The 27,421-nt window shown below is 43.6% G+C and overlaps 1 protein-coding gene across 1 annotated transcript in view; it reads right to left on the minus strand.

Moving 5' to 3' along the window:
- The window catches only part of LOC137373241 (rab GTPase-activating protein 1-like), a 556,698-nt gene that overhangs the window by 21,988 nt on the left and 507,289 nt on the right, over positions 1–27,421 (minus strand). The gene's annotated exons all lie outside the window — the stretch shown is intronic.

A 27,421-nucleotide genomic window follows, 5' to 3' on the forward strand; every position in this document is an offset into this window, starting at 1 on the left:
ATCAGGTCCAGGGGACTTTTCAGTCTTTAGTCCCATTAGTTTTCCTAGTACTTTTTCTCTAGTGATAGTGATTGTTTGATGTTCCTCCCTCCCTTTTGCCCCTTAATGTTCTACTATTCTTGGGATGCGTTTTGTGTCTTCTACTGTGAAGACAGATCCAAAATACTTGTTCAAAGTTTCCGCCATTTCCTTGTTAACCATTATTAAATCCCCTATCTCATCCTCTAAGGGACCAACTCATACTTTAGCTACTCTTTACCCTTTTATATACTTGCAGAAGCTCTTGTCCTTCTTATATTTATTGCTAGTTTTCTCTCATTCTAATTTCTCCCACTATTATTTTGTTAATCAGCTGTTTTCTAAAATTTGCCCAATCTTCTGGCCTACCTCTAATCTTCATAGCGTTGTACACCTTTTCTTTCAATTTGATACCATCCTTAACTTCCTTAGTTAGCCACGGATGGTGCATCCTTCTTGTAGAGTCTTTCTTTCTCAATGGTATATATCTTTGTTGACAGTTATGAAATATCTCCTTAAAAACATCTGCCACTGGTTATCTACCATGTTAGCTTTTAACCTAGTAGTCAAGACACCGCACTGGACTGCTGGACTACAAGTTCTGCTCGGAGGAGGAAGGGGCAATTATTAGGCGAGCAAGGGATTGGCCACTAAACCAGAGTTGAGGTGGGGCAGGAGTCCAACCACCAAACTGGGGGAACAGGGAATTGGATAAAGAAGCTAGGCGGAAGAGGCAAGCTTATGCAAAGAATTCCACCTTATGCACCTGAGTATGGACCCCAGACGCTGCATGTATGATTAAGTCTCACTAGAACAGCAAGGAACAGATAAGAAGTAGTTAAGGAGTGAAGTGGGAAACAAGCAGAAAATATCTGGTCCCCAAAATGCAGAAAGGCTGGTCGAAATACGAGGTATGGCACAGGTGTAGAATAGAAGAGAGAATGCTGTCCCTGTGTTTTCTGAATCATCCAGTTTAAGGTGTTTGTCAGGTGCTATAGGTTTACAAAGATAAGTTTACAGGTTCCAAACTCCTAGTGGAATGAACACAGGTCGCAGCACTGGGGCTACTTGTTGCAGGCCCATCTCAGATCTGTAGGCATTCACCCAAATAGTCAACTCAGGCAGAAATCACAACAGAATCACATTGAAAAGAATAAATTCAGCCAAGTGTTTGGTGAAAATTCCAGCCTTTGGAAAGGAACTGGTTTTCCTTTTAAACACACAAATCATAAGAAGAGGCCCTTCAGCCTCTCCAGTCTGTCCAGCATTCAGTTAGATCATGACTAATTTGTGTTTTAACTCCATCTATCCACCTTGGTTCTGTAGCCCTTAATATTTTAAATTGACCTCCAGCTTTTTCAGGGCAAGGGATCCAGATTTCCACTACCCTTTGTGTGAAGAAGTGCTTCTCCTGACAGCATCACTTAACAGCCTAGCTCTAATTCTAAGGTTACACCTCCTTGTTTGGAACCCTGCCAGCAGAGGAAATCCTTCAATCATCTTAAACACTCAAATCAGATCACCCCTTAATATTATATATTCAAGAGAATATAAACCTAATCTATGCAACCTGTCCTCATAATTTAACCCTTTTAGCCCTGGTATGATTCTGGTGAACATTCAGCTCAACTGGTCTATGCCAGTCCTATTAAACGTATAGTTGCTATCTGCTTCAACCACTCTGTATGGCGAGTGAGTTCCAGGTCCTCATCACTCACGTGTATAGAAATCACTCCCAAGTAAAGGCTTTCGGGCTCGGGTCGGGTCCGGGTCAGACACACACAGTAAAGTATTGCATTTTGCTCTGCTGGTAAGTGTCAAAAGTTAAAAAGCCTACCTGAGCTGGGAGTCCGGGACGTCAAGGAGGGAATCTGAGTCTGCGCAGTGAGCGAGTGAGCGTCCGTATGACGTCAGCACGCTCATGCTGCAGCTTCGGAGTCGGAAGGTAGGTCGAGTTGGGCTCAGGTCAGGTTGGGTGCAGGAAAAAATGGAAGGACTCGGGCCGGGTCGGGCTTGGGTCTGGGTCGGGTTTTTTTTTTCCTGACCTGAGCAGGCCTTTACTTCCAAGTTCTTTATTTGATCTGTTTGTCGCTATCTTACAATTATAGCCCCTTGTTCGGGTCTCAGCTACAAGTGGAAATAGTTTCTCTACATCCACCCCATTGAAATCCTTTAGTGGTCTGACCCTGCCCTGATTTACTCCATGATAACATCACCACAACTACAGTCCCATGAGTGCGAACATGAGTCCTACAAGCTCCAGAAAACTGTGGTCATGTTGCGTCAGATGTTGCATCTCCACCCCTGATCACACTAAATACCACCCCACTGGAGTGGTTAGCAAATTCTGCTACCTTGAGTCCACGGTGACAGACAATCTGTCCATTGATGCAGAGCTCGATACACACATCGGGAAAGTGGCTACCACAATTGGCCGACTTGTGATACGCGCATTGGATAACACCAATACTAAATTAAAAGCAAAACACTACAGATGCTGGAATCGGAAATAAAAACAAGAAATTCTGGAAATACTCTGTGGGCAGAGAAGCAGAGTTAACGTTTCAGGTCAGTGACCCTTCTTCAAAACTGGCAAATATTAGAAATGTAGAAGGTTATAAGCAAGTAATATGGGGGTGGGGCGAGAGATAACAAAGGAGAAGGTGTAGATAGGACGAGGTCACAAAATAGCTGACCAGAAGGTCGTGGAGAAAAGATATGTTAATGGTCTGTTGGAAGACAAAGCATTAGTACAGAAAGGGTATTAACGCACTGAAAATTGAACAGCCGCCAGTATAAACATGAAAAAAACAGTGGGTAAGCAAACTGAACAAACTATGAAATAAAATAAAATAAACACAAAAAAAAGGAAAAAGAAAAAAATAACTAAAAATAAAAGTAAAATGGGGGGCCCGTCATGCTCTGAAATTATTGGATAACACCAAGCTGATGGTTTATAAGGCCTGTGTTCTCAGCACCTTGCTGTATGGCTGTGAAACATGGGCAACTTACATCTACCAGGAAAAGAAGCTCGATAATTTCCATCTTTACTATCTGTGGTGCATTATGGGTATATCATGGCAGGACAAAAATCACAAATGTGGCAGTCCTCTCAAAGGCAGAGCATGCAAGTGTGACATAAAGGCCCTGAATGGTCCAGCTGGTGAAAGAGGGAACTGGCGATACTTCCCATGGACTGGTGTGCACTGCAGCAGAATTGTACTCAACCACAATCTGTAACCTCATGGCCCGGCATATCCCCCACTCTACCATTACCATCAAGCCAGGAGACCAACCCTGGTTCAATGAAGAGTGCAGGGGGGCATGCCAGGAGCAGTACCAGGCACACCTCAAAATGAGGTGTCAACCTGGTGAAGCTGCAACACAGGACTACTTTCATGCCAAATAGCAGAAACAGCATGCGATAGACAGAGCTAAGCGATTCATAACCAACGGATCAAATCTAAGCTCTGCAGTCCTGCCACATCCAGTCGTGAATGCTGCTGGACAATCAAACAACTAACTGGAGGAGGAGGCTCCATAAATATCCCCATCCTCAATGATGGGGGAGCCCAGCACATCACTGCAGAGGATAAGGCTGAAGCATTTGCAACAATCTTCAGCCAGAAGTGCCAAGTTGATGATCCATCTCGGCCTCCTCATGAAGGGCTCAGCATCACAAATGCCAGTCTTCAGCCAATTTGATTCAGTCGCGTGATATCACGAAACGACTGAAGGCACTGGATACTGCAAAGGCTATAGGCCCTGACAGCATTCCGGAAATAGTACTGAAGACCTGTGCTCCAGAACTTGCCATGTTCCTAGCCAAGCTGTTGCAGTACAGCTACAACATTGGCATCGACCCGGCAATGTGGAAATTGCCCAGGTATGTCCTGTACACAAAAAGCAGGACAAGTCCAACCAGGTCAATTACCGCCCCATCAGTCTACTCTCAATCATCAGTAAAGTGATGGAAGGTGTTGTCGACAGTGCTATCAAGTGGCTCTTAGCAATATCCTACTCAGTGACGCTCAGTTTGGGTTCTGCCAGGGCCACTCAGCTCCTGACCTCATTACAGCCTTGGTTCAACATTGGACAAAAGGGCTGAACTAAAGAGGTGAAGTGAGAATGACTGCCCTCGACATCAAGGCAGCATTTGACCAAGTATGGCATCAAGGAGCCCTAGCAAAACTGGAGACAACGGGAATCAGGGGGGGGGAAACCCTCCGCTGGCTGGAGTCATACCTAGTGCAAAGGAAGATGGTTGTGATTGATGGAGGTCAATTATCTCAGCTCCAAGACATCACTGAAGGAGTTCCTCAGGGTAGTGTCCGAGGTCCAACCATCTTCAGCTGCTGCATCAATGACCTTCCTTCAATCTTAAGGTCAGAAGTGGGGATGTTCACTGATGATTGCACAATGTTCAGCACTATTCGCAACTCCTCAGATACTGAAGCAGTCCGTGTAGAAATGCAGCAAGACCCTGAACAATATCCAGGCTTGAGCTAATAAGTGGCAAGTAACATTCGTGCCACACAAGTACCAGGCAATGACCATCTCCAACAAGAGAGAATCTAACCATCTTCCTTTGACATTCAATGGCATTAAGATCGCTGAATCCCCCACTATCAACATCCTAGGAGTTACTATTGACCAGAAACTGAACTGGAGTAGCCATATAAATACCGCAGCTACAAGAGCAGGTCAGAGGCTAGGAATCCTGCAGTGAGTAACTCCCCTCCTGACTCCTCAAAGCCTGTCCACCATCTGCAAGGCACAAGTCAGGAGTGTGACGGAATACTCTCCACTTGCCTGGATGGGTGCAGCTCCAACAACACTCAAGAAGCTGGACACCATCCAGGACAAATCAGCGTGTTGATTAGCGCCTGATCCACAAACATTCACTCCCTCCACTGATGCACAGTGGCAGCAGTGTGTACCATCTACAAGATGCACTGCAGCAAAGCTCCTTCGACAGCACCTTCCAAACCCGCGACCTTTACCATCTAGAAGGATAAGGGCAGCAAATGCATGGGAACACCACCACCTGCAAGTTCCCCTCCAAGTCACACACCATCCTGACTTGCAACTACAAAATTACAGAATTAGGGATAGTATTAGATCCAAGGGGGAGAAATATAAAATGGCCAGAAGAAGCAGCAAAGCTGAGGATTGGGAGCAGTTTAGAATTCAGCAAATGAGGACTATGGGATTGATTAAGAATTGGAAAATAGAGTATGAATGTAAGCTTGCAGAGAACATAAAAACTGACTGTAAAAGCTTCTATAGATGTGTGAAGAGAAAAAGATTAGTGAAGACAAATGTGGGGTCCCTTACAGTCAGAAATGGGGCCATTTATAATGGGGAACAAAGAGATGGCAGACAATTAGATACATACTTTGGTTCTGTCTTCACAAAGCAGGACACAAATTACCTGCCAGAAATGTTGGGGAACACAGGGTCTATTGAGAAGGAGGAACTGTATGAAATCAGTATTAGAAGGGAAATGGTGTTGGGGAAATTGATGGGATTGAAGGCCGATAAATCGTCAGGGTCTGATAATCTACATTCCAGAGTACTTAAGGAAGTGGCCCTTGAAATAGTAGATGCATTGCTGGTCATTTTTCAAAATTCTATAGACTCTGGAACAGTTCCAATGGATTGGAGGGCAGCTAATGTAACCCCACTATTTAAAAAAGGAGGTGGAGAGAAAACAGGGAATTATAGACCGGTTAGACTGACATCAGTAGTGGGGAAAATGCTAGAGTCCATTATAAAAGATGTAAAAGCAGAGCATTTGGAAAACAATGACAGGATCGGACAAAGTCAACATGGATTTATGAAAGGGAAATCATGCTTGACAAATCTACTGGAATTTTTTGAGGATGTAACTAGTAGAATAGATAAGGGCGAACCAGTGGATGTGGTGTATTTGGACTTTCAGAAGGCTTTCAATAAGGTTCCACAGAAGAGATTAGCGTGCAAAATTAAAGCACATGGGATTGGGGGTAAGGTACTGACATGGATAGAGAACTGGTTGGCAGATAGGAAACAAAGAGTAGGAACAAACGAGTCTTTTTCCCCGAGTGGCAGGCAGTGACTAGTGGGGGACCGCAGGGATCAGTGCTAGGACCCCAGCTATTCACAATATATATTAATGATACAGATGAGGGAATTAAATGTAATATATCTAAGTTTGCAGATGACACAAAGCTGGGTGGGAGTGTGAGCTGTGAGGAGGATACAGAGAAGCTCCAGTGTGATTTGGACAGGTTGAGTGAGTGGGCAAATACATGGCAGATGCAGTATAATGTGGATAAATGTGAGGTTATCCACTTTGGTGGCAAAAGCAGAAAGGCAGATTATCTGAACGCCGATAGATTGGGAAAGGGGGAGGTTCAGCAAGACCTGGGTTTCCTTGTGCACCGGTTGCTGAAAGCAAGCATGCAGGTGCAGCAGGCAGTTAAGAAGGCAAATGGTGTGTTGACCTTCATAGCGAGAGGATTCGAGTACAGGAGCAAGGATGTCTTGCTGCAATTATACAAGGCCTTGGTGAGACCACATCTGGAGCATTGTGTGCAGTTTTGGTCTCCTTATCTAAGGAAGGATGTTCTTTCTATGAAGGTTCACCAGACTGATTCCTGGGATGGCAGGACTGACGTATGAAGAGAGATTGGGTTGATTAGGCTTGTATTCGCTAGAGTTTAGTAGAATGAGAGGGGATCTCATAGAAACCTACAAAATTCTAACAGGACTGGACAGACTAGATGCATGAAGGATGTTCCCGATGGCGGGGGAGTCCAAGACGATGGGTCACAGTCTAAGGATAAGGGGCAAGCCATTTAGGACTCAGATGAGGAGGGAATGCTTCATCCAGAGGAGTAGTGAACCTGTGGAATTCTCTACCACAGAAAGCAGTTGAGGCAAAATCATTAAATATATTCAAGAAAGAGTTAGATATAGTTCTTAGGGCTAAAGGAATCAAAGGATACGCGGAAAAAGTGGGAACAAGGTACTGAGTTTGGACGATCAGCCATGATCGTATTGAATGGCGGTGCAGGCTCGAAGGGCCGAATGGCCTACTCCCGCTCCTGTTTTCTATGTTTCTAACTATATTGTCATTCCTTCACTGTCGCTGGGTCAAAATCCTGGAACCACCTTCCTCACAGCACTGTGGGTGTACCGACCCCACATGGACTGCAGCAGTTCAAGAAGGCAGCTCACCGCCACCTTCTCAAGGGCAATTAGGGATGGGCAATAAATGCTGGCCTGACCAGCGCTGCCCACATCCCATGAACGAATAAAAAAAACTATCTTGATGACCAGTTGCTCCAGCAGCTTAGCAACAGACTTTAATGTCAAAATCAACTCACTGCGTCACTTGGCAGCTTTGTGCAGCACTTGTGACAGAACCTGCATCTCAAGGATTGGTCTTCAGAGCCATCAGCAAAGGTGCACCAAGAGAAGACACCCCACCGAAATGGATGGTTTGCTGCATATCCATCATCTCTCGTAGATGTAAGGATGCCAACCCAATAGCACCAACTTAGTTTCTGAAAGATATATGGGAAATTATACACCAAACAGCAGGGAAAATCTCAGGTTGCTCTGGCTAAATTCACAGGTTGAAGGTTGCTACGTGCCAAAAACAGCACATTGAATCTGTGCTGGCGTTTTTCTTCCAGACACCAAGCCACAACTCACTCTACTGCCCACTCTCCGAATCATAGTTACAGTGCTCCTTAAATGGTGAGAGTGTGCCAACAGGTTTGTGGAGGAAATGCCCTAAAAATTGTGACTAAAATGGAATTTTAGTTTTAAAGACTGACATAAAATGGGGTTAGGTTATTGAACTGAATGCTGGAAAAAACCTTCAGCAAACAAGTTCACAGTTAGTTCAAGCCATGACCCAGGCTTCTGTCCATGGAATTCAGCCAAAAGATTTAAGATTAACTAATTCAAGCCATAAAACTTCTGTTAATTATACCAGGAAGATCTGTGCTTAGACTGCAGGAATCGCTCATTAGCTGGAGAAGCCATTATCCCCAACTCAAACCTCTTGAATGAAACATCACAGTGATCGCGTTTTCTTCAATTATGTGAAGAAAACTCGAGAAATGCAAGATGGGTAGGGAGGCCACTAGGGGAAAAGCCAAGCCCCAGCAATTCAATGGTAGCCAGAAAGCCTCATATTTATCAGGCCTGATGGGGAAGAGGGAATGGGAGGGCAAGATCTTCTGGCATCAGTGCTATCCCAATTGGTTAAGTGAATGTAGGGAGTGCTCCCTTGAAAATTAGGGTATAAAAAGAGGGTTCTGCACTCCTCAGGCTGGTCAGTGTCAGTCATCAGTGGTAATCTTTTTCTGGAGAGAATAAGCTATGTCTCTCCATCTTTGTGGAAGTAGCTGGCTCTCCATTAGTTCACATATGGTCTTTCTTCTCTAAGAACCTTTACCATCACCACCTGCAAGTTCCCATCCAAGTCACACACCATCCTGACTTGGAACTATATTGCCGTTCCTTCACTGTCGCTGGGTCAAAATCCTGGAACTCCCTTCCTAACACTGTGGGTGTACCTACCTCACATGGACTGCAGCGGTTCAAGAAGACAGCTCACCACCACCTTCTCAAAGGCAATAAGGGATGGGCAATAAATGCTGGCACAGCCAGTGACGCCCACATCCCATGAATGAATTTTTAAAAACCTAGCCAATGTAGAAAGGAACCTTTACAGCGACAAATACAGTATATTTGAGTAAAATACTGGCCAATTGCAGGCACAGAAAATGTCACACCTTTCAAGTATCTGAGGTGAGAATTAAGCCAGCTCAGATTGTCATTCATGCGTAAGGTGGGCTCAGCTGGAACCTAAGGCAGGAACAGATAACTCTGCAGCAAAAAAAAAGGACTCATCGATTCAACACTCCAGAAGATAATACCTGCAGTCCAGGAGACAGTATTGGCTCAACTATGCCACTTGTAAGGGTCAAGGTCATGTGAGATTTGAATGTTACCAGTCACAATTAGACTTCAACTATTTTGGCTACTCAAAGCTGTAAACCTGTTGGCTATCGAAGGAATTTCTTTTAGGGTACCCACACCAATATTCAGCCTCGGACTCTGGTCACTGCTGCAGTTAATACGCAGCAATGAACTGCCTCTGTAACCTTGGCTACTTGTTTATTTTGAAGTAACTCTGTCCATTAATGATGTGCTGCTCAACTGCTAGATAACTCTGATTAGACTTGTGCAGACAGCACGATCAAGAGTTCATGTACCCAACTTTAACTTGTAGATACTTAATGTATGGCTTTGCTTCAACTTCTCCTTGATGAGTTGGGAAGAGTTTTAAGTTTGAGGGTAACCTAACCAACGGTTAATAAATCAATTTTAATCCCAGCTGGGTTAAATGTAAAACAGTTTCCAAAACAGTCAGATATCATTCATCCCTCGACCCACATTGCTAGGTAAAACCCCAGGCAATTCCTTGGTGAAGGAAGGAATTAAAGATTTGTCTGGTTCCTCGCATACATTGTCACAATATTGGAACTCAGCTTTCTTATAATAATCGTTAATATCTCACCAAGTCCAATGCTACTTTCCTGCTTACTCCACTTACCCTTCAAGATCCCACCTCGGCTCACTCCACATACCCTTCAATGTCCTACCTAGTTTAATCACACTCAGCTGCTCACTGCCCATCCCCAATGCCCTTTAATATCTCACCCGTTCAAAATTCTTTCTCCTGCTCACTATCCATACCCTATAGTATCCTACTCAGTCTAATTCCTCCCCTGCACACTGTTTTATACCCTTTAATATACCACCTAGACTAGTCTGACCCTCATGTTCACTGCCCACATCCTTTAGTATCACAGCTGGTGATGTATCTAGACAGATACATCACCAGGAAGCAAAGAAATACAGACCCTTAGAAAATAGGCGACAGGTTTAGATAGAGGATCTGGATCAGCGCAGGCTTGAAGGGCCGAAGGGCCTGTTCCTGTGCTGTAATTTTCTTTGTTCTTTTGTTCTTTGTTCTGGTCAAATCTGACCCTCCTGCTCACTGCCCACATGCCCTTAAATATCCCTAGTCCAATCTGATTCTCATTCTGACTCACAACCCACTGCAGTGTCTCACCTAATCCAGTCCTGGTCTCTTGCTCACCCCATACCCTTTAATACTGCACCTATTTTAATCCTACCTTTTGCTCATCACCATATCCTTTAATATCCCAACTAGTGCAATCCCACTCCACTGCTCACACCAAACCCTTTAAAATTCCACTCACCTGTTCACTCTCCAAACCCTGCAATATACCATCTAGTCCAATTCCATCTCCATACTTTATTATCCCACCCAATCTAATACCATTCTTCTGATCTCTCCCCATTCCCTTCAATATTCTACTCAATTTAATCCCACTCTCCTGCTCGCTATCTATACCCCGTAATATCTTACTAAGTCTAATGCCTCTCTCCCGCCTACTCAACATACCATTTAATACTGCACCTCATCTGATCTCTCTCTCGCTCAATCCCCATATCCTTTTATTTCCCACCTAGTTCATTCCCACTCTTCTGCTTACTCCCAAGCCTTTTAACATACCTTTTAGTCTAATCCCACACACTTGCTCACTTCCCATGCCCTCTAATATCCTACTTAGCCAGCCTCAATAAATATTCTTTAATAACCCAGTCTAATCCCATTCCCTTTAATATCACACCTAGAATAATCCCATTCTCCTGGTGACTCTCTATACACTAACATCCCAAGTCTAATTCTAATCTCAATCATTCCCCATTTCCTTCAATATCCTACCCAATCTAATCCCATTCAGCTGCTCACTTCCCATTCCTTTTAACATCTCACCCAATCTACTTCCGTGACCACTCCTCATTCCCTTTAATATTCTACTCAGTCTAATCCCACTCTCCTACTCCCTCCCATTCCCTTTAATATCCCATCTAGTCTAATGCAACTCTCCTGATATTTCTCCTTACCCTTTCTTATCCTACCTCGTCTAATCCTACTTTCCTGCTGACTCGCCACATCCTTTAATATCACATAGAAAGTTTAAAGCACAGAAAGAGGCCAGTTGGCCTATCGTGTCTGTGCCAGCCAAAAAATGATCCACTTATTATAATCCCACCATCCAGCATTTGGTCTGTAGCCCTGCAGATTACGGAACTTGAGGTGCATATCCAGACTCCTTTTGAATGAATTGAGGGTTTCTGCCTTAACTACCCTTTCAGGCAGTGAGTTCCAGACCATCATCACCCTCTGGGTGAAAAAAGGTTTCCTCATCGCCCCTCTAATTTTTCTACCAATCACTTTAAATCTATGTCCCCTCGTCACTGACCTCTCTGCTAAAGTGAATAGACCCTTCACCTCACTCTATCCAGGCCCCTCAAAATTTTGTACATTTCAATCAGATCTCCACTCAGCCTTCTCTGTTGCAAGGAGAACAACCCCAGCCTATCCCATCTTTCCTCATTGCTGCAATTTTCCAGTCCTAGCAACATCCTCGTAAATCTCCTCTGTACCCTCTCTAGTACCATTACATCCTTTCTGTAATGAGGCGACCATAACTGCACACAGTACTCAAGTTGTGGCCTAACCAATGAGTTATACAGTTCCAGCAGAAACTCCCTGCTCTTGTATTCTATACCTTGGCTAATAAGGGAAAGGATTCCATATGCCTTCTTAACCATCTTACTGTCCTGCTACCTTCAGGGATCTGTGGACATTCACTCCAAGGTCCCTTATTTCCTCTACACTTCTCAGTATTTTCCCATTAGTCGTGTATTCCTTTACCTTGTTTGACCTCCCCATACCCTGTAATACTCCACCCAGTCTAAACCCACTCTCTGTTCACTAACCACAATTCAAGAAAGGAGGGAGAGGGTAAACAGCCTGACATCAATAGTAGAGGAAATGCTAGAATCTATTATTAGGGATGTGGTAACAGTGCACTTAGAGAATCATAATATTGAAAGGCCGAGTCAACACGAATTTATGAAAGGGAAACCATGCTTGACAAATTAATTGGAATATTTTGAAATCATAACTAGCAAGGTACATCAGGGTGCAAAACAGTGGATGTAGTGTATTTGGATTTTCAAAAAGCATTTGATAAAGGTGCCATCCAAGAGGTTATTACACAAAATTGGAGTTCAGGTGATAACGTATTGGCACAGATTGACAATGGTTTTCAGTTCATTAACCAGACAGCAGGAATAAACGGGTCATTTTCAGGGTGGCAGGCTACAATTAGCAGGGTAGTGGAAGGATCAGTGCTTGGATGCACACTGATGTGTTTGCGCACACTAGATGCGTGAGTGGATGCAGTTGCGACAATTTCAAGAAGGCATATTGATCAATAAACAATTGACTGTTTCAAACCTACAAGAAAACCTGTCGCTGTCTGTTTACTTGACAAATAAAACACAAAGGGATTAAACCTTATTAACAAAACACACTTGCTGCAGTCAGATGGAAGTTGAACAGTGGAAGCCACCCAAACCGCACCACGTGACCGTGACACCACTTTAATGTCCCATCTAGTCCAGACTCACACTCTTGCTCACCCCATACCTTTAAATATTCCACAAAGCCTAATTCAAATCTTATACACACTCCCTAGCCCTTTAATAGCCCAGTCTGATCGCATATTTCTACACACTCGTGCTGCTCTTTCATATCCTACTGTCATGGCACACCCAATAAATTTTAATATTCCACCTAGCCAATCAATCCCACTCTCTGAATCTCTCACAATACCCTTTAATAGCTCAGTCAGTCTAATCCTATTTCCCCATCCCCAGTCCCCTTAATATCCCAACTAGTCTAATCCCATTCTCCTGCTTCCTCTCCAAACTTGAATACCTCAGTCTAATTCCAATATGCGGATCTCTCCCCAATCCCTTTATGATCCTACCTTGTCTAATCCCACTTTCCTAATCACAGAATCATAAAATAGTACAACACAGAAAGAGTCCATTCAACCCATCAAGACCTCGCCGACTCTTTCAAAGAGCAATCCAGTTAGTCCCACTCCCTGGCTCTTTCACCATATCCCTGCAATTTGCTCTCCAAGTATTTATCAATTCCCTTTTGCAGGCTATGATTGATTCTGTATCCATCACCCTATCAGGCAATCTATACCAAATCCTAACCACTCGTTGTGGGAAAAAGCTTTTCCTCACATTGCCTCTGGTTCTTTTGCCAATCACCTTAAAACTGTACCCTCTGATTACTGACCCTTCAGCCACTGGAAACAGTTTCTCTTTATTTACTCTATCCAAGTCCTTCATGATTTTAACACCTCTATTTAATCTACTCGATGAACAACTACCCCAGTTTCTCCAGTCTATCCTCAGAACTGTAATCCCTCACCCTGGAGCCATTCTAGTAATTCTCTTCTGTATCCTCTCCAAAGCCTTCATGTCCTTCCTAATGTCGAGTGCCCAGAATTGTACACAATACTCCAGATGGGGCTGAACTTTATACAGATTCAGCATAACCTGCTGGCTTTTGTACTCCATTCCTTTAGTCATAAAGCCTAGAATCCCAGATGCCTTCGTAACTTGCTTTGTTAACCTATCGTGCCACCTCCAAAGATTTATGTACAAACACCACCAGGTTTCTGCGCCCCTTTAAAATGCACCATTTAGCATGTATTGTGTCTTCTCTGTATTCCTATCAAAATGCATCACCTCATACTTTTCTGTGTTGAATTTTATCTGTCATGTGTTCGCCCATTCCACCAGCCTGTCTACATCCTCGAAGTCTATTATAGTCTTCCTCACTGTGCACTTCCACCCTTAGTGCACTTCCAAGTTTTGTCTCATCTGCAAATTTTGAAATTATGTCCTATACCCTCCCAAATCCAAGTCATTAATGTATATCAAAAACCATAGTGATCTTAATACTGAATCTTGGGGAACTCCACTGTATACCTCCCTCTAGTCTGAAAAAGGCAGTCATCACAACTGTGACTCTGCTTCTCTTTCCACAGATGCTGCCAGACCTGCTGAGTGGTTCCAGCATTTCTTGTTTTTATTACAACTGTTTTCTACTCCTTTGTCAATTTCGTATCCATGCTGCTACTAACCCTTTTATCCAGGGGTTTCAATTTTGCTAACAACCCTAATCTGTAGTACTTTATCAAACATCCTTTGAAAGCCCAAATACACATCAAACGCATTATCCTCAACCACTCTGTGACCTCATCAAAAACAAAATCAAGTTAGTCAAACACAATTTGCCCTCAACAAATCCATGCTGGCTCTCCAATATTAGTCTAAGCTTGTCTAAGTGGCTGTTAATTTTACTGCCAGATTATTGTTTCTAAAAGCTCCTCAACCACTGTGAAACTGGCAGGCCTGCAATTTCCAGGTTTATCTTTCTTCCCTTTTTTACTAAAATTTGTAATCCTCCAGTGCTCTGGCACCATGCCTGTGTCTAAAGAGGATTGGAAGATTGCAGTCAGCATCTCTGCAATTTCCACCCTTACTTATACCAGCAACTTAAGATGCGTCCTATCTGGACTGGGTGACTTAGCCACTTTATTACTGCCAGCCTTTCTAGTATCTCTTGTATAGCTATTTTTATCTCATTCAGTAGCCTGGCAACCGTCCCATTTATCATCGCTCTGGCAATAACTTTTATGTATTAAAAGTGCTATATAACATTCCAAAGTGTTTCACAAGAGCATTATAAAACAAATATTATCCAGCCATAAAAAAGATATTATGGCAGATGACCAAAAGTTTGGTAAAAGGTAGTTTTTAAAAGCAGCACCTTAAAATGAGGAAAGTGAGATAGAGAGGTGTAGGGAGGAAATTCCAGGGCTTAGGGCCCAGGCACCTGAAGGCATGGCCACCAATTGTGGTGCATTTAAAATTGGGGACACTCAAGAGGACAGAATTCGAGGAGCACAGATATCTGGGAGAACTGTAGGGCTGGAGGAGCTTACAGAGATTTGAAAGGGTGGGACCATGGAACCATGGAGAGATTTGAAAACAAGGATGAGAATTTTAAAATTGAGGCATTGCTTAACCAGGAGCCAATGTAAGTAAGCAAGCACAGGGGTGATACAAGAACACAAGAAATAGAAGCAGGAGTAGACCACATGGCCCATCAAGCCTGCTCCGCCATTCACAACAATCATGGCTGATCTTAGGATTCAACTCCACTTTCCTGCCCGCTTGGCATATCCCTCGATTCCTTGAGACCAAAAATCCATCTAACCCAACCTTAAATGTATTTAATGTTGCAGCATCCACAACCCTCTGGGGTAGAGAATTCTGAAGATTCACAACCCTTTGAGTGAAGAAGTAATTTCTCCTCATCTCAGTCCTGAATGATCGGCCCTTTATCGTGAGACTGTGTCCCCACGTTTTAGATTCCCCAACCAGTGGAAACAATCTCGGCGTCTAACCTATCCAGCCCTTTCAGAATCTCAAATGTTTCAATGAGATCACCTCTCATTCTTCGAAATTCCAGAGAATACAAGCCCAATTTACTCAGCTTATCATAGGACACCCCCCTCATCCCAGGAACCAATTTAGTAAATTTTCACTGCATTGCCTTGAATGCAAGTATATAATTTCTTAAATGTGGAGACCAAAACTGCACCCCGTATTCCAGATGTGGTCTCACTGAAACCCTGTTAAGTTGTAGCAAGACTTCTTTATTCCTGTACTCCAATCCCCTTGCAATAAAGGCCAACATGCCTTTTGATTTCTGAATTGCTTGCTGTTGCCTGCATGTTAACTTTCTGCATTCCTTGTACAAGCACACCCAAGTCTGTTTGAACATTGACACTTACAAGCTTCACAGCTTTGGGAAAAATATTCTGCTTTTCTATTCTTACGACCAAAGTGAATAACTTCACACTTCCCTACATTATACCCCATCTGTCATCTTGTTGCCCACTCACTGAACCTGTCTATATCTCTTTGCAGCCTTTCTGTGTCCTCTCCACAGCTTACCTTTCCACCTACCTTTGTATCATCAGCAAACTTAGATACATTACTGTCTGTCATAGATTGTAAATAGCTGAGGCCCCAGCACTGATCCTTGCGACACTCCACTATTTACTGCTGCCAACTTGAAAATGCCCCGTTTATGCCCAATTATTGCTTCCTGTCTGTTATCCAATCCTCTATCCATGGTAATAAATTACCCCCAACTCCATAAGCCCTTAAGCAAAAGCAAAATACTGCAGATACTGGAAATCTGAAATAAAATCAAGAAATGCTGGAAATACTCAGCAGGTTTGGCAGCATCAGTGGAGAGAGAAGCAGAGTTTACATTTCAGGTCAGTGAGCCCTTACCTTGCCTATTAACCTTCTGTGTAACCTTATCGAATGGGTGAACAGGCTTAGTACGAGTAAGGACATGGAATAAAGTCTTGGATGACCTCAAGTTTACAGCGGATAGAATGTGGGAAGCCAGTAGCAGTGCGCTGAAATAATCAAGTCTAGAGGTAACAAAGACATAGATGGGGGTTTCAGCAGCATATGAGATGAGGAAGGGGTAGAGTTGGGCAATGTTATGGAGGTGGAATAAGCATTGTTTAGTGATGGCACGAAAATGTAGTCAAAAGCTCATTTTGGGTCAAAAATGACAAAAAAGTTGTGAACAGTCTGGTTCAGCCTCAGACAGTTGAGGCAGGGAGAGGGATGGAGTGAGTGGCTAGGGAGCAGAGTTTGTGGCTGAAGACGATTGCTTCAGTATGCCCAATGAATTGGAGGAAATTTCTGCTAATCCAATATTGTATGTTGGACAACTATTCTGACTATTTAGAGACAGTGGAGGGGTCAAGAGGAGTGGTGGCGAGGTACAACTGGGTGTCATCAGCATACCTGTGAAAACTAATGTGTTTCGATGATGTTGCGGATGGTCAGCATGTAGATGAGGATAGGAGGAAGCCAAGGATAGATCCTTGGTGGGGGCGGTGGAGACCAGATGTAGCTGTATGAAGTGTGAAGAGAAGCCATTGGAGGTGATTCACTGGCTACAATTAAATAGATAGTGTCACAGACTTGTATTATTGTCTCTCCTCGGATTAAAGACAATGTGTGTGCCTTTAAGACTCTGTTGAAAACAGTGCACTTTTAAGGGAGCTGCATTTTTGTTACCCTGGGCAACAGCAGAAGAGAGAGGTCACATGGTAATGTTTCCACTTGACTGTATGGGGAACTGGCAGAAACCAGTTAGTTCTGAGAGACTTTCCAGCGAGGCGAACTGAAGAGAAAGAAAGCTGCCTATTTCCTCGCAGCAAAAATTCTACAAGGAGCTACAAGCCAAGTTAATTCCCTAGGTAAAGAAAAACAGCCTTCTTTTTCAAGAAACCAATTGTATAGCTGTGCTCATCGTTCAAAGAACTGTTTAATGCTTGCTGCAGCCGAAGAGTTGAATGCTTATCTACTGAAGGACTATTTTCATCAAATCCACGCGAAAACTTCGAGTGACATTTGATTATTTTTTCACATTAGAAGACCTTATCCATCAGGAACATAACCTACAAAAATGTATTAACAGACAGCTGAATATTTTTTTTAAATCCATTTTTAAAACCGGACTACTGTTATTTTTGAATGTGTGTGAGAGAATGCGGGAGTTAGCTTAAAACAAGAAGTTATAAGGTCTTTAGACATAGGTTTATCCTAATAGTGTTTAAGATTTCATTTTTTAATAAATAGTTAATTTGTTGCTGTCTAAAGATACCTGGTTTGGTTTGTTTCATTCTGGGTTATTACAGTGTTTAATTTGACTGTTTTCCGATTGGGAGCGAAAGCTTAATATGCTGCGACCTGTGGAGTGATGGGACTGAAATGACAGCGTGTTGCTCCACCGCTGTCGTAACAATAGATAGAGTGAAACTAGACAAGTGCAGTCTCAGCCAGCTGGATGACAGGAGAGGCGCTGGAAGAGGATAGCGTGGTCAACTCTGTCAAAGGCTGTAGAGAGGTCGAGAAGGACAAGGAGAGATTAGTTTACCACGATCACAGTCACAGAGGATATAATTTGTGACTTTGATAAGAGCTACCTTGGTACTGTGGCAGGGACAGAAACTTGTTTGGAGGGACTCAAACATGGAGTTATGGGAAAAATGGGCATGGATTTGAGAAGCAACAACACGTTCAAGGTCTTGAAAGGAAAGGGACATGGAGAAGTAGTTTGCAAGGACAGAGAGGTCAGGGGGTATTTTTTTTGAGGAGGGCGTGATGATGGCAGATTTGAAGGAGAGAGGGACAGTACCTGAGGAGTGAGAACAATTAGCCATACCTTCTGCCTTCACCAATAGATTGCCATCTTGGTCCCGACTCAGCCCCACCACACTTCTTACAATCCTGTTACTGTTAATTTACACATAGAAGACCTTTGAATTCCCGTAATAGCCTACTCAGTCTAATCCCAGCCTCCTGCTCAGAGGCCCTGCCTCTCTTCGAACACAAACACCGATGAAAGAAGCTGCCATCAAAATAATGGGTAAAGGGCTCACATAATTAGAGACAGCCAGGGTAGACTCCCATACAACATGGTGTTTGAGCAGCTTTTCTTCCTGTTCCTTTTCAAATTAACTCTCTTACTCAACCGGACAGCCTGGTGGTGCATCGCATTACACAATCTTTTTTTACTGCTTACTTTTACAGCCACATCCAAACCCCCGTCCCCTTCCCTACTTTACAACTACAGCCAAACCCCCGTCCCCTTCCCTACTTTACAACTACATCCAAACCCCCGTCCCCTTCCCTACTTTACAACTACATCCAAACCCCCGTCCCCTTCCCTACTTTACAACTACATCCAAACCCCCGGCCCTTCCCTACTTTACAACTACATCCAAACCCCCGGCCCCTTCCCTACTTTACAACTACATCCAAACCCCCGGCCCCTTCCCTGCTTTACAACTACATCCAAACCCCCGTCCCCTTCCCTACTTTACAACTACATCCAAACCCCCGTCCCCTTCCCTACTTTACAACTACATCCAAACCCCCGTCCCCTTCCCTACTTTACAACTACATCCAAACCCCCGGCCCTACCCTACTTTCCAACTACATCCAAACCCCCGGCCCCTTCCCTACTTTACAACTACATTCAAACCCCCGTCCCCTTCCCTACTTTACAACTACATTCAAACCCCCGGCCCTTCCCTACTTTACAACTACATCCAAACCCCCGTCCCCTTCCCTGCTTTACAACTACATCCAAACCCCCGTCCCCTTCCCTGCTTTGCAACGACATCCAAACCCCCGTCCCCTTCCCTGCTTTGCAACGACATCCAAACCCCCGTCCCCTTCCCTGCTTTACAACAACATCCAAATCCCCGTCCCCTTCCCTGCTTTACAACTACATCCAAACCCCCGTGACAATCCCTGCTTTACAACGACATCCAAACCCCCGTCCCCTTCCCTGCTTTACAACAACATCCAAACCCCCGTCCCCTTCCCTACTTTACAACTACATCCAAACCCCCGTCCCCTTCCCTACTTTACAACGACATCCAAACCCCCGTCCCCTTCCCTGCTTTACAACAACATCCAAACCCCCGTCCCCTTCCCTGCTTTACAACGACATCCAAACCCCCGTCCCCTTCCCTGCTTTACAACGACATCCAAACCCCCGTCCCCTTCCCTGCTTTACAACGACATCCAAACCCCCGTCCCCTTCCCTACTTTACAACGACATCCAAACCCCCGTCCCCTTCCCTACTTTACAACGACATCCAAACCCCCGTCCCCTTCCCTGCTTTACAACAACATCCAAATCCCCGTCCCCTTCCCTGCTTTACAACTACATCCAAACCCCCGTGACAATCCCTGCTTTACAACGACATCCAAACCCCCGTCCCCTTCCCTGCTTTACAACTACATCCAAACCCCCGTGCCAATCCCTGCTTTACAACGACATCCAAACCCCCGTCCCCTTCCCTGCTTTACAACTACATCCAAACCCCCGTCCCCTTCCCTGCTTTACAACTACATCCAAACCCCCGTCCCCTTCCCTACTTTACAACTACATCCAAACCCCCGTCCCCTTCCCAGCTCAGATGACTTGGACACTGCAATCACACAGACTGAGTACGGAGAATGCACCTTCACTTGCTCTGCCCCTTCCAAGCAGCAACGCAGATATTATCAGCCAATGTGCCATAGATAGCGAGTTGGCAGGCAGGGGTGTCTGTACTGAGAGATATACTGAGAATAAAAATTAACAGTAGGAAGTGAAGGGGCACAAATGGCTCTGGACAGAGTTCAGCAGAGGGATAACCCATCTGCTAACTCTTCTGAAGACGACAGAGCTCGGCTTTAGGGGCTCACCCCTTCAAAGATAATTTCTGTGCATCAGCATTTGCTGCATGCAGTGAACTGCCCAGCAGGGAGCTCAGACATGGCATCCTGGACCCCACTACCAAACTGCGTGGTTCTGGCAAAGGACAACACACCATGCTGTCAGCCGCAGAGCACATGGTCACTTCAATGGGCACTTTGATGGAACTCATGTCCACTCCCCCAACCCAAGACCACCCCATCCTGCCCCCTGCAGGAGACTGTGGAACCAGCAATAATATCTCTTGGGATGCTGACACTGAGGCCATGCAGGCACTGGACTCACTCACCATCCCCTCCAGATTGAATGGACAGAGGCTTCAATCTGATTGTGGATATCCTCGATTCTGCTCTTCTGTAGATCAGTTAGAAGTGATGCACCACAAACTGAAAGCAGGAGCAAACCTCCAATAAGAAGGGAGCATACTGCCACAGATGCACCCTCCATATCTCTAACCTTCTCCACTCCTACAAGCCTCCAAGCTCTCTGCACCTCTCCAATTCTTGCACATCCAGATTTTAATTGCTCCACCAGTGGCAGCTATGCCTTCAGCTGTCGAGGCCTTACGTTCTGGAATTCTCTTCCTAAACCCTTCTGCCTCTCACCTCAGGAGAGCAGAAAAGCATAAGAAATAGGAGCACAAGGCGGCCATTTGGCTCCTCATGCCTGTTCTGCCATTCAATGAGATTACGGTCGGTCTTATTTTTTTTTTTCCCCAAGGTGGCCTTTATACCCCAGGCCCACAGCTGATCTGATTGTGGACTTAATTCCACTTTCCTACCTGCCCCCATATCCCTGGACTCCCTGGCAAATTGAAAATCTGTCTTGCTCAGCCTTGAATATATTTGATGACCCAGCCTCCAGTGAGTTCTGGCGTACAGAATTCAGAGAATTAATGACCCTCAGAAGAAACTAGTTTGGCAGGGGACAGGGACCTGAGGGACAAAATCAGAACTGAAAATGGAAGGCAGAAAATTAATGGATGAGTCTGGAAGACAGAGTTAGAAAATAAAAAAAAAAAAGAGTTTGGCAGTGCTCAAGGGTATCCATTTCAATGCAAGGAGTACAGCAAATAAAGCAGATGAGCTGATGGCACAGATAGACACGTGGCAGTATGATATCATAGCTATTACAGAAACAGGAATGGCAGCTCAACATTCCTGGTTACAGGGTTTTCAGATGCGATAGGGAGCGGGATAAAAAAGGGACAGTGGCAATTTTGGTCAAAAGAACTATTACAGCTGTGAGGAGGGATAATGTGTTGGAAGGCTCATCAAATAATATAAAAACAAGAAATGCTGGAACCACTCAAAAGGTCTGGCAGCATCTGTGAAAAGAGAAGCAGAGTTAACGTTTCAGGTCAGTGACCCTTCTTCGGAACTGACAAATATTAGAAAAGTCACAGATTATAAGCAAGTGAGGTGGGGGTGGGGCAAGAGATAACAAAGGAGGTCTAGATTGGACTAGGCCACATAGCTGACCAAAAGGTCACGGAGCAAAGGCAAACAATATGTTAATGGTGTGTTGAAAGACAAAGCATTAGTACAGATTAGGTGTTAACGGACTGAATATTGAACAGCAGCAAGTGCAAACCTGAAAAAAAAACAATGGGTAAGCAAACTGAACAAACTAAGATGAAATGAGATAAATGCAAAAAAAAGATTGTAAAAAATGTAAAAAAAAAAGAATAACTAAAAATGAAAGTAAAATGGGGGGCTTTTTTTTTTTACAATCTTTTTTTTGCATTTATTTCATCAAATAATATGTTGGATTGAGCTAAGGAACAAAAAAAGGGGCAATCACATTGCTGGGAGTGTACTATAGACCCCCAGTCAGAGGGAGATAGAAGAGCAGGTATGTAGGCAAATCTCTCAGAAGTGCAAAAACAATAGGGCAGTAATATTCGGGGATTTTAAGTACCCCAATATTAACTGGGATAGTTTTAGTGTGAAAGGAATTGAAGGAGCAGAATTCTTGAGATGCATTCAGGAGAACCTTTTTGCCCAGTATGTAGCAAGTCAAGGAGAGAGGGTGCAGTTTTAGACTTAGTTTTAGAATATGAAGATGGGAAGGTGGAAGGGGTGGCAGTGGGAGAGCATTTTGGTGGTAGTGATCATAATTCAGTCAGTTTTATAACTATGGAAAAGGACAGAGAAAGAAGAGGAGTTAGAGTTCTCAATTGGGGAAAGGCCAATTTTACTAAACTGAGGAGTGATTTAGCGAAAGTGGACTGGAAACAGCTACTTGAAGGTAAATCGGTGTCAGAACAGTGGGAGACATTCAAAGGGTTCACAGTAAACATGTTCCCACAAAGAGAAAAGGTGAGACAGCCTAATCTAGAGTCCATGGATGTCAAGGAGCTTACTGGGTAAGATAAGGCAGAAAAGGAAAGCTTATGTCAGACACCGAGAACTCAATATTACAGAAAGCCGAGAGGAATATAGAAAGTGGAGGGGTGAAATAAAAAAGGAAATTAGGAAGCAAAGAGAGGGCATGAAAGAATATAGGCAAGCAAAATCAAGGTGAACCCAAAGATGTTTTATCAGTACATTAAGAGTAAGAGGATAACTAAGGAGAGAGTAGGACCCATAAAAGACCAAAAAGGTAACCTATGGGAAGGGGCGGAAAATGTTGGTATGGTTCTTAATGAATACTTTGCGTCTGTCTTCACAAAAGAGGGGGACGATGCAGATATTGTAGTTAAGGAGGAGTGAAGTATTGGATGTGATAAATATAGGGACAGAGGAAGTATTAATAGGATTAGCATCCTTGAAAGTTGATAAATCACCAGGGCCATATGAAATGTATCCTTGGCTGTTAAAAGAAGCGAGACAGGAAATAGCAGAAGGTCTGACCATCATTTTCCAGTCCTCACTGGATACAGGTGTGGTGCCGGAGGATTGGAGGACTGCGAATGTTGTACCTCTGTTTAAAAAGGGAGTGAGGGATAGACCGAATAATTACAGGCCAATCAGTCTAACCTCAGTAGTAGGCAAATTATTGGAATCTATTCTGACAGACAGGATAAACTGTCACTTAGAAAAGACACAGGTTAATCAAGGATAGTCAGCATGGATTTGTTAAGGGAAGATCTTGTCTGACCAAATTGATTGAATTTTTTAAAATTGTAACAAGGAAGATAGATGAGGGTAGTGTAGCTGGTTTTATTTATTTATTTTTATTTAGAGATACAGCACTGAAACAGGCCCTTCGGCCCACCAAGTCTGTGCCGACCAACAACCACCCATTTATACTAACCCTACAGTAATCCCATATTCCCTATCACCTACCCACACTAGGGGCAATTTACAATGGCCAATTTACCTACCACCTGCAAGTCTTTGGCTGTGGGAGGAAACCGGAGCACCCGGTGAAAACCCACGCAGACACAGGGAGAACTTGCAAACTCCGCACAGGCAGTACCCAGAATCGAACCCGGGTCCCTGGAGCTGTGAGGCTGCGGTGCTAACCACTGTGCCACTGTGCCGCCCATGGTGTGGTCTACATGGATTTTAGCAAGGCTTCTGACAAGCTCCCAAAGGGCAGACTGGTTAAAAAAATAAAATCCTATGGGATCCAGGGAAATGCAGCAAGATGGATAGAAAATTGGCACGATGGCAGGAAACAAAGGGTAATTGTTGACGGGTGTTTTGGTACTGAGGGCTGTTTCCAGTGGCGTTCCGCAGGGCTCAGTACTGGGTCTCCTGCTTTTTGTGGTATATATTAATAATCTGGATGTAAATGTAAGGGCATGATCAAGAGGTTTTCAGACGACACAAAGATTAGCCGTGTGGTAGATAGTGAGGAGGATAGCTGTAGGCTGCAGGAAGATATTGATGATCTGGTCAGATGGACAGAAAAGTAGCAAATGGAATTCAACCTGGAGAAGTGTGAGGTGATGCATTTGGGGAGGTCAAACAAGGCAAAGGAATACACGATTAATGGGAAAATACTGAGAAGTGTAAAGTAAGTGAGGGACCTTGGAGTGAATGTCCACAGATCCCTGAAGATAGCAGGACAGGTCAATAAGGTGGTTAACAAGGCATATGGAATCCTTTCCTTTATTAACTGAGGTACAGAATATAAGAGCAGGGAGGTTATGCTGGAACTGTATAACTCATTGGTTAGGCCACAACTTGAGTACTGTGTGCAGTTCTGGTCACCTCATTACAGAAAGGATGTAATTGCACTAGAGAGGGTACAAAGGAGATTTATTGAGGATGTTTCCAGGACTGGAAAAATGTAACAATGAGGAAAGATGGGATAGGCATGGGTTGTTTTCCTTTGAACAGAGAAGGCGGAGGAGAGATCTGATTGAAATGTACAAAATTTTGAGGGGCCTGGATAGAGTGGAGGTGAAGGGCATATTCACCTGAGCAGAAAAGGTCAGTGTCTAGGGGGTATAGATTTAAAGTGATTGGCAGAAAAATTAGAGGGGAGATGAGGAAAATGTTTTTCACCCAGAGGGTGGCGAAGGTCTGGAACTCACTGTCTGAAAGGGTAGTTGAGGCAGAAACCCTCAATTCATTCAAAAGGAGTCTGGATATGCACCTCAAGTGCCATAGTCTGCAGGGCTATGGACCAAATGCTGGAAGGTGGGATTAGAATAGGTGGATCGCTTTCCGGCCAGCACAGACACCATGAGCCAAGTGGCCTCTTTCCGTGCCTTAAACTTTCAATGATTCTAAATTCCTCCTCATCTCGTCTTAAATGGGAGGTCCCTTATTTTGAAACTATGCCTAGTTCTAGATACCCTCACGAGGGGACACATCTTCTGAGCATCTACCTTGTCAAGCCCACTCAGAATCTTAAATATTTCAATCAGACCATCTCATTCTTCTAAACTCCAATGAGTATAGGCCCAACCTTTCCTCATGAGACAGTCCTTTCATCCCAGCAATCAACTGAGTTACCCTTCTCTGAACTGCCTCCACTACAAGTATATTTCTCATTAAATGCTGGTTGGTTGGCATCCTTCCATCTACAAAAAGACGATGGACACGCAACAAACAATCCATTTAGGTGGGGTGTCTTGTCTTGGATAAAGGAGACCAAAACTGTACACTGTACTCTAGATGTAATCTCATTAATGCCCTGTACAGCTGTCGCTAGACTTGCCTACTTTTAGATTCCATCCTCCTTGTGATAAACGCCAACATTCCATTTGCTTCCCTAATTACTTGCTGTACATGCATGCTAAATTTGAGATTCACGTACGAGGGCACTCAGATCCCTCTGTACCACAGCCTCCCTCCATTTAAATAATATTCTGCTTTTCTTCCCACCAAAGTGGATAACCTCATTTTCCCACATTATACTCCATCTGCCAAATTTTTGCCTACTCACTTCACCTGTCTATATCCTTTTGAAGACTATATCCTCCTCACAACTTACTTTCCTACTATCTTTGCATCAACAAATTTGGCTACAGTACACTCAGTCCCTTCATCCAAGTCATTAATATAGATTGTAAATAGTTGAGGCTCCAGCACTGATCCCTGTGGCACCACACTAGTTACAGCTTGCCAACCTGAAAATGACCCATTTATCTCGACACTCTTTCCTGTCTCGACCCATGCTAATATATTACCCCAAATACACAAGTTCTTATTTTGTGCGATAACCTTTTGTGTAGCACCTTATTGAATGCCTTTTGGAAATCCAAATCCACCAGACCCACTATCCACCCTGTTTGTTACATTCTCAAAGAACTCTAATAAATTTGTCAAATACAATTTTCCTTTCATAAAACCATGTTGACTCTGCTTGATTGTATTACTATTTTCTAAATGTCCTGATACTTCTTCCTTAATAATGGATTCCAGCATTTTTCCAATTCCACATTAGACTAACTGTTCAATAGGTTTCTGCTTTCTGTCTCCTTCCTTTCTTGAATAGAGGTGTTACATTTTTGGTTTTCCAATCTACTGGGACCTTTCCAGAATCCAGGGAATTTTGGAGATTACAACCAATGCATCCACTATCTCTGCAACCACTTCTTTTAAGACCCTAGGATGCAGACCATCAGATCCAGGGGACTTGTCAGCCATTAGTTCACCTAGTACTTTTTCTCCAGTGATAGTTTTAAGTTCCTCCCTACCTTTTGCCCCTTGATTTTCTACTATTCTTGGGATTTTTTTGTGTCTTCTTCCATGAAGTACAAAATAATTGTTCAAAGTCTCTGCCATTTCCTTGTTTCCCATTATTAATTCTCCAATCTCATTCTCTAAGGGACCAACACTTACTTAAGCTACTCTCTTCCTTTTTATATGTTTGTAGAAACTTTTACTATGTTTTTACATTTCTTGCTAGTTTACTCTCATTCTAATTTCTCCCTTTTTTTTTTAATAAAAGTTATCCTTCACTGGTTTCTAAAATTTTCCCAATCTTCTGACCTACCACTAATCGTCACAGCATTGTGCGCCTTTCCTTTCAATTTGATACCATCCTTCACTTCCTTAGCCACGAATGGCGCATCCTTCTCGTAGAGTCTTTCTTTCTCAATGGTATCTTTGTTGAGAGTTATGAAATATCTCCTTAAAAACATCTGCCACTGGTTATCTACCATCTTACCTCAACCTATTTTTCCAGTCAACTCTATCTTCATAAACTTAAAGGTGAGACACAAATTTCAGACCCAGGTTTCTCATCCTCAAACTGAACGCTAAATTCGATCGTGTTATGATCACTCTTGCTTAGAGGATCCTTCACTATGAGATTAATTAATCCTGTCTCATTTATACATTACCAAGTCTAAAATAGCCTGTCTCCTGCTTGGTTCCAAAATGTATTGTTCTAAGAAACTGTCCCAAATACACTCTATGAACTCATCCTCAAGGCTACCTTTGCCAATTTGATTTGTCCAATTGATAAGATTAACAATTGCAGATTATTTTAGTATCTTTATACACTCCCCCATTATTGCTTGATTTATATTCCTCCTTTAAGAGGCTCCTTAAAACCTTTTTGTCCAAGCTTTCGGCCATCTATCCTAATATCTCATGGTATTCAGTATCAAATTTTCTCTAAACTGCTTCTGTGAAGCACTTCAAT

Source organism: Heterodontus francisci, chromosome 8, assembly GCF_036365525.1.
Source record: "Heterodontus francisci isolate sHetFra1 chromosome 8, sHetFra1.hap1, whole genome shotgun sequence".
In the NCBI taxonomy this organism is placed as follows: domain Eukaryota; kingdom Metazoa; phylum Chordata; class Chondrichthyes; order Heterodontiformes; family Heterodontidae; genus Heterodontus; species Heterodontus francisci.